Here is a 9,602-nt window from a genome sequence, read left to right on the forward strand (position 1 = left end):
CACCTGCATGTTGAACCTCTTTCCCTAATTCACACACTCTCACACACACACACTCTCACACACACTCTCACACACACTCACACTCACACACACTCACACTCACACATACTCTCACACACACACACACACACACTCACACACACACACACACTCACACACACTCTCTCACACACACACACACACTCACACATACTCTCACACACACTCTCTCACACTCACTCACACACACACACACTCTCACACACACTCTCACACACACTCACACTCACACACACTCACACATACTCTCACACACACACACACACTCACACACACACACACACACTCTCACACACACTCTCACACACACTTACACTCTCACACACACTCTCACACACACTCACACTCACACACACTCACACTCACACATACTCTCACACACACACACACACACTCACACACACACACACACTCACACACACTCTCTCACACACACACACACACTCACACATACTCTCACACACACACTCACACACACTCTCTCACACTCACTCACACACACACACACACTCTCACACACACACACACTCTCACACACACACACTCTCACACACACACACTCTCACACACACACTCACACACACACACTCTCACACACACTCTCACACACACTCACACTCACACACACTCACACTCACACATACTCTCACACACACACACACACACACACACACACACACACACTCACACACACACTCTCTCACACACACACACACACACACTCACACATACTCTCACACACACACAAACACACACTCTCTCACACTCACTCACACACACACTCACACACACTCTCTCACACACACACACACACTCACACATACTCTCACACACACACTCACACACACTCTCACACACACTCTCACACACACTCACACTCACACACACTCACACTCACACATACTCTCACACACACACACACACTCACACACACACACACACACTCACACACACTCTCTCACACACACACACACACTCACACATACTCTCACACACACACTCACACATACTCTCACACACACACACACACTCACACACACTCTCACACACACTCTCACACACACTCACACTCACACTCACACACACTCACACATACTCTCACACACACACACACACTCACACACTCACACACTCTCTCTCACACACACTCACACACTCACACACACACACACACTCTCACACACACACACACTCATACTCACACACACACACATACACTCACACTCTCACACACACATACACTCACACTCTCACACACACACACATACTCTCACACACACACACATACTCTCACACACACACACAGACACAAACACACACACACACACACTCTCTCACTCACACACTCTCACACACACTTATCGTTTTACTGGATATAGTGGTGGTGGTGTAGTGGTCTAAAGCACATAACCGGTATTCAGAAGGTTGCTGGTTTGATCCCCACAGTCACCACCATTGTAAGACACTTAACTCCAGGTTGCTCCGGGGGGGATTGTCCCTGTAATAAGTGCACTGTATAATACATTGGTACTCAGAAGGTTGCTGGTTCGAGCCCCACAGTCACCACCATTGTGTCCTTGAGTAAGACACTTAACTCCAGGTTGCTCCGGGGGGATTGTCCCTGTAATAAGTGCTCTGTATAATACATTGGTACTCAGGAGGTTGCTGGTTTGATCCCCACAGTCACCACCATTGTGTCCTTGAGTAAGACACTTAACTCCAGGTTGCTCCGGGGGGATTGTCCCTGTAATAAGTGCTCTGTATAATACATTGGTAATCAGGAGGTTGCTGGTTTGATCACCACAGTCACCACCATTGTGTCCTTGAGTAAGACACTTAACTCCAGGTTGCTCCGGGGGGATTGTCCCTGTAATAAGTGCACTGTAAGTCACTTTGGATAAAAGCGTCTGCCAAATGCATAAATGTAAATGTAAATGTAAATGGATATATGATGAGTGTTTCTGGGAATCTCCAGCATGTTGGAGCAGCTCTGAAGATTCACATTCGACTGAATGATTTGATTGATTTAAACTCACAGAGAAACTTTAAACTGCCGTCATTTACGTCAAAGGCACTTAAATATCTAAATAATTAAAAAATAAATACCAGCGCTTGTACTTTAATCGAGTTTTCAATCAGTTTACAATCTTCAGGCGGCGATTCGTAATGGCCTCAGAATTCCCGCTCATTTCAGGCGCATGCGCAATACGTGAGGGCGCGCAAAGACGCACGGGCGCGCGCACAGCAGCAGTAGCGGAGCAGCGCGATCAGCAGGATTAACCCGTATAATAATGAGCGTGGGAAAACTTTTAATTAATTAAAAGTTCATGATTATTTCTGGAATAATATGGTTCGTTGTGAGATTAATTCAGCAGTAATAATGCAAAATAAGTGTTGCGTTTGTAATGGACTAGATTTGGAATAAATCTCGGGTTTGTTCTGTGTGGGTCGGTTTGCAGGTCAGATATCACAAGCTGGTGTGTAAATACAAACTATTGGACTGTCGACTGTGTGTACCACTGCATAAACACATGCATAACTCTGTATGACAAAGACACATTTTCATTAATAACTGTACTAAAAATAAAGAGTTCAGTCCTGATTGTTTGTTGTCACATGCATAATTAATGAGTCTAATGCATGTCATTAAATACTGTATATGGCACCTGATTGTTAGATTCTTCAGTCTCATCCAGGTCAATGACAGGACATGATGTGAATGTCAGATGTTATTCCAGATATTAGTTAACAGAGGCACTTGGTGCAGAAGTGTCAGATGTGTACCGTATGTTTATGGTATTTATGTCACTGAGTGTTTAAAGTGTCTGTGATGGTCTGTGTGATTGAGGAAAACCCAGTCTGGCTGTTGTCCCATATACCGTCCCATCCTGTCACGACAACCTGGCACCCTGTTAACCCTTTACACTTGACTCAAATTTATCACAATTCTGTTGTGTTCACACAAACACAAAACAATCAACATCAGCACAAAAATATTACTTAAATTACACATCTATCAACATTAAGAGACCATCTGACTGGCGTGTAAAATGACCAATCACAGTTCAATAACATCATCAGTCTGCTGGAGAACGGCTGAAGCAAATTAATCTGTACCGCTGTGCAAACGTCATTCTGGTGGGCGATCACAGTACGACTATTCACACACACAGAGAACTGAGACTCTTCAGACTGGAGTGACCTTTGACCTTCTCATCATCATGGAGGAATCTCACTGTGAGTTTTCAATAAATCATTAAATACAGGACATAGTGAATCAATTAAATGCATCATTAAATATATATTTTAATAATTATGAAATAATTAAATACATGGTGAATTCATTAAATGCATAATTGAATCGGTAAATAAATATTTGAATATTTAAATAAGTCATTAAACACATAGTGGATGGAATTAAATGGAATTATTTATTTTTGCATGTAATTAATTCACTATATATTTAATGATTTAATTCAATAAATCGTTAAATACATAGTAGAATAATTACATATATTCAAATATTGCACCAATTCATTAAAAACATTAATTAAATGCAAAATTTAATAATTAAATAAATACATTATGAAATATGTAATGAAATTTAATATATATATATATATATATTTAATTAATTTACGAATATTTTTCATTTATTTAATGATACTGTGCCAGTGTTCAATCAACTCAAGATTATTTTCCATTTATGTGTCATCCAACAGTAATCTACTTGACAACACGCAAGTTTTTAATGAAGTTTAATGTAATTAGTAATAAAACAATCAGCTGAAACATCAACATGCCATGCGGTTGAAATCAGTTTTTTACTGACAGGCAATCTTTGCAGGCTACCACATCCTATTAACAGGACCCCACAGGAATCATGTGCAGTGACCGGAGTGCAACACTAGAGGGCGACAATCAGCTCTAAACAATAAATAAAGGATTTGAATGAAAATACAAAGAAGTCGCAGTAAACATAAAACTGAATACATCAAAGCTAAAACAAAAAATACACATAATAAACAGAGTTAAATGACCAGGGATAACAAATAATACATAATAATGATGAAAAATAACTAAATAGACCAAAAGAATATTGTACAAGGGGGTTAATCATCGAAGTATGTCTCCAAAAGTTTACACAATTTATGGGCTTTTTATTCTGAACACATTTTAAGGATTTGAGGGAGATCGCCAACTCCTTCTGGAAATGCACGAGGATGGGAGGAGTCTTAAACAATCTAGATTTATGTCTAAAGTAATTGGCCAAAAACACAATATTATTAACCCAAAATTCAACATCACCATTGAGAAAAAGACCCCATATTTTATAGATTTAAACTCAAAGTCAGGAATTACATCTTTCAAAGTTAACCGAACATGAATGTCAGAATGTTTTATACATGTTCCAGTGACTCTGTGTCTGCTGCAGTGATTGCATCTATATTAAATATATGTCTGAAGGAGATGTCATTAATCATTTAAACTGATCCTCTTTAGCCTTCGGTAGAACAGGGAAAGAAAGAAACCTCACTTTCAAACACAAGAGGTCTTTCTGACGTGTAAAGGGAAGGTCTGTGCATTTACAAATGTCCTTAATACCTTATTAGTAAAACTCTCCTCGATGAAACCAGAAGTGATTAAAGTACTCACAGGTGAATAACACAATGTACCTTTACCCAACTGAGCCCGCAGGAATAGCTTTTAACAAAGACAATCTCTGAGTACTGGTGATATTGTGCTTACCACAAAAATCAACTGAGGAATTCCCTTCCCCATCCATAATGTGTCCCATAGACCACCTTTATCCATCCGATCAGGAACAACACAGATTTAATATTAATGAGGATTCACCAATTATTCCACAAACAGCAACTATGTGGGGAAAACTGTGTTTGTAATCTTCCAATATAATAATATCTGACTATGGAAACACGACAGTTTGCACTTTAATTCTGAAGGCTCAAAGTCACGTCTCAAAAGGAAATCAAGGCCCCAAAATATTCAAATATTTAGAAGAAAAGACCAAAGCGACTGATCATTTCTCAAGACAGTTTGAGAGTCCCATTCATGACATCAAAGATATTCAACCCAAACTCACTGATTGGCTTCACTAAATCCCCCTCTCTTGTATAATGCTGGTTGTGTTTCCAAATAATGTTACACTGAAGGTGGATAATATCTCTTGTCCCCCTGTCAGAGATATTAAAGAGTATGCTGGAGAAATCACCTAGAAAGAGCTTCAGTTCCCTGTGTGAGAAATATCCCTTTTAACCACAAGTTTAACATTTTTGGACTTTTTTTCATATTGTCGACCAGATTCAGATTTTCTCTATTTTTAGTATCTTTTGTAATAACAATTCCCAAATATCTGACTTCATTTATTAATGGAATATTGAACAAATGAGACTCTGTGTGATCATGAATCAGCTCACACTTTTATAATTCAATTGTACGCCTGAAGCTTTTGTAAAATGAATAAGAATAATCATCAGGTGATTCATGAGAGGAATATTCTGCTCTAATGCTAAAGATAAATTAAGATGCCTCCAACAGATACATTTCATTAATTATTTTATTTAGCATTTAATTAGTTTACTATGTATATAATGATTTATTTATATATTTAATGATTTCCCTGTTTATTTAATGACGCAGGGGTTACAGTAGTAACCTAAATATCCACACACAACTCAGGCTCTTGACGTTATGTCAGAAATTGACTTTAGTGGTGCTTGTAACACAACGCCATGATACTGATGACGGCTGTACCTGTTTTCACACTTTAGTGGGGAACATAACAGGAATAGCCAGAAATACATCAGTGACACTGATAGAACATTACGCCTCAGTTGGAGAAGCACAATTATCTGAAGATTTGCCAAAAAAACACACCAGTTATGTGTGGTAATCAGAAGGTTGCTGGTCTGATCCCCACAGTCACCACCATTGTGTCCTTGAGTAAGACACTTAACTCCAGGTTGCTCCGGGGGGATTGTCCCTGTAATAAGTGCTCTGTATAATACATTGGTACTCAGAAGGTTGCTGGTTTGATCCCCACAGTCACCACCATTGTGTCCTTGAGTAAGACACTTAACTCCAGGTTGCTCCGGGGGGATTGTCCCTGTAATAAGTGCTCTGTATAATACATTGGTACTCAGAAGGTTGCTGGTTTGATCCCCACAGTCACCACCATTGTGTCCTTGAGTAAGACACTTAACTCCAGGTTGCTCCGGGGGATTGTCCCTGTAATAAGTGCTCTGTATAATACATTGGTACTCAGAAGGTTGCTGGTTTGATCCCCACAGTCACCACCATTGTGCCCTTGAGTAAGACACTTAACTCCAGGCTGCTCCGGGGGGATTGTCCCTGTAATAAGTGCACTGTAAGTCACTTTGGATAAAAGCATCTGCCAAATGCATAAATGTAATGTAAAAGATTCACCACCGGAGAAGCACTTTTAATGGTCATACAAGAACATCCTTCTTGTATATAATTAGAAAGAACTGTTTTGTAAAACAGTGAGAGAGAGGGTTCATTTCTCTGACACTAATGCTTCAAACATTTGGTAGACATTGTGATATTCTGTACAGACACATGGGGGCGTTAGTACTCTTACTCTGATGTCACAGGAACAAGCTGTTAACCCAGAAAGGAACGAACTGCCTCTGTGAAGGAATCGTCCATTATACTAGCCCATAGCTGTAGTATACAGTAAAATCAGTGTTTATTCCAACGAACACTTTAATCTCACTGATAAGACCTGTCAAGGCTCTGAAACAACATTTAGCTTATAAAATCTAGCATAAGTATTAAGTGAAGCCCAACCTGCAGTCTCTGCTTAGTGACTACTTTGGCTTTTGAACATCCTCCAAAGAATATGAAAAGTGAATTAATCGATCTGAATTGACTGGCACGCTCTAAATAGATATGTAATGCTTGTACTAGGCAGAGCGTTTATTTTCTCTTCCTTCATATGAAAGGGTGGGGGAGAGAAAGCTTTTAGGGTAATTATCTGTGCCGTAAACGGGGTGGATAAAACCTTGAGAATACAGTCTGCTTTGAGCTTCAGAACAGTTTTTGCACAACCTAGACAAGAGCTGTCCACTGACAGGACCTCGCTTCATTGGCCAAACGCTTGACCGAAGTCAGGGCCAGTGGCAAGGTGGTCTTACATGAGAGTGTGCACAAGTCTACTGTTTCCATTGGCTCAGATGGGGAGTCCTTTAGTGCTTTCAGCACCATGGACAGATCCCATACAGATAGCGTGGCTGGCCAGGAAGTCTTTAGCCATCTCGAACCACACATTAATATTATGACAAGCTCCCATGGAACAACCCTCTAAGGTGGCTTGATTTGCTGAAATAGCAGCAACATACACTTTGGGCATAGATTGTAACAGACCCGCATCTAAGCTCTCCAAAAGGAAGTGAAGTAGTATATTTACTGAACACTGGACTGGATTTTCATCATGAGATAAAAAAAAATACCACTTTAGATCAAAGAGGTGTCCTAGCTAAATGCTAGCAACATGGTAAAACATGCTAGACACACCTAGCTACATCCTAACAACATGCTACAACAAGCTAGGCACACCTAGCTACATGCTAACAACATGCTAAAACAAGCTAGGCACACCTAGCTACATGCTAGCAACATGCTAAAACAAGCTAGGCACACCTAGCTACATGCTAACAACATGCTAAAACAAGCTAGGCACACCTAGCTACATGCTAACAACATGCTAAAACAAACTAGGCACACCTAGCTACATCCTAACAACATGCTAAATCAAGCTAGGCACAACTAGCTACATGCTATAACATGCTAAAACAAGCTACGCACACCTAGCTACATCCTAACAACATGCTAAAACAAGCTAGGCACACCTAGCTACATGCTAGCAACATGCTAAAACAAGCTAGGCACACCTAGCTACATGCAAATATCATGCTAAATCAAGCCACGGTTGAGCTGAAGTTGCCGTTCCTTCATCCAGGTCGAAATGTTAAAGAGACAGGCAGCGATAGGAGCTGAGACAGTTGGGTCATCAGTCTGGAATAACAGGTAGAGCTGTGTATCATAAGCATAACAGGGGTAGGAAGAGCCATGTGCCTTAATGACTGTTCCAAGTGTTGTTGTGTACATAGAGAAGAGGAGGGGTCCAAGCAGTGTTCCTTGAGGAACCCCAGTGGTCAGATGGTGTGTCTTGGACACCTCTCCTCTCCAGGAGACCTTGAACAATCTGCCAGTGAGCTATGACTCAAAACCATCCAAGCGCATTTCCTGTGACACCCAGGTCAAAGAGGGTGGACAGGAGAATCTTGTGCTTCACTGTGTCAAAGGTAGCAGACAAATCAAGGAGGATGAGGATGGATGATTTGGAGTTAGCTCTCGCCAGTCGCAGTGTTTCAGCTTCTGTCAAGAGAGCAGTCTGTCGAGTAGGTTGTTCTGTGAGAGAAAATAAAAAAACTGGTTGAATACTACCCTCTCCAGAGGTCTAGACAGCAAGGGTAGGAGAGAGACTGGTCTGTAGTTGTTGACTACTGTGGGGTTATGTGTTGTTTTTTTAAGCATTGGGTTACTCGATTGAATAACCCGACCTGATTGAATGTGTTGGGATAGTTTCTAATTGTGAGAGATGAGTTGATAATGTGTGTGAGTGCGAGTAAGATTGATGGGGAGGCAGCTGGCATAAGATGTGAGGGGACAGAGACAAGTGGACAGGTGGTAGAGCAGTTAGAAAGAAGAACTTTGGAGACCTCAGTCTCTAAGAGAGACAAGAAAGAGGACAACAGATGATGGGATGTTGGAAGACAGTAGCTGTGGGTTTTAGGTGCAGGGAACTGGCTGCTGATGCTCACTACTTTGTCAGTAAAAATGTGGCAAAGTCATCAGTGGTCAGAAAAGTTTATATAGCGCCTTTTTAACCTTAACGGTATTCAAAGCACTTTACACTGTGACTCATTCACCCATTCACACACCAGTGATGGTAGAGCTGCATGTAAGGTGCTAGTCTGCCATTGGGAGCAACTTGGGGTTCAGTGTCTTGCCCAAGGACACTTCGGCATGTGGAGTCATGTGGGCCGGGAATCAAACCACCAACCCTGTGATTAGCAGCCGACCCGCTCTACCACCTGAGCCACAGCCGCCCACAAAGTATGATGTGGAGTAGGAGGATAGAGAAGAGATGAGAACATTGAAAATAGTTTATGGTAATCTGAAGTGTTACTGATCTTGTTCTGGTAATCATTTTAAAAGAAACTCTAGAGGGAAAAGGGGTGAGAAATGATTGATATGTAGGTCAGCAGGGACTTGTGCCACTTTCTCTCTGCAGCCCTCAGCTCGGTGATCACGAAGTGTCTCCAACAACCAGAGGATGGAGGGTGTGGCAAGTGCTGGCCTGGAGGTAAGAGGAAAGACACTATCAAGGCACTAACAAGTTAATGTTGCGCAAAGAGCATTTGTAGCTTAATTAAAATCAAGCGAAGTGAAATGGTTAGTGGAGGGAAGGGACGCAGAGACTATGGAAGAGATGCGAGTGGTCGAGATAGAGTGAA

The 9,602-nt window shown here is 41.1% G+C and overlaps 1 long non-coding RNA gene across 2 annotated transcripts in view; it reads left to right on the forward strand.

Moving 5' to 3' along the window:
- LOC127619721 (uncharacterized) overlaps positions 1–6,353 on the forward strand; it is a 46,683-nt gene extending 40,330 nt beyond the window's left edge. For both annotated transcript variants that reach the window (XR_007967597.1, XR_007967598.1), the window contains exons 2-3: positions 1,578–1,639; positions 6,023–6,353. This is a non-coding gene — a long non-coding RNA (uncharacterized LOC127619721). The remainder of the gene's footprint in view (positions 1–1,577; positions 1,640–6,022) is intronic.
- Positions 6,354–9,602: the final 3,249 nt, after the last annotated feature.

The sequence above is a fragment of the Xyrauchen texanus genome, chromosome 26, assembly GCF_025860055.1.
Source record: "Xyrauchen texanus isolate HMW12.3.18 chromosome 26, RBS_HiC_50CHRs, whole genome shotgun sequence".
Taxonomy (NCBI): domain Eukaryota; kingdom Metazoa; phylum Chordata; class Actinopteri; order Cypriniformes; family Catostomidae; genus Xyrauchen; species Xyrauchen texanus.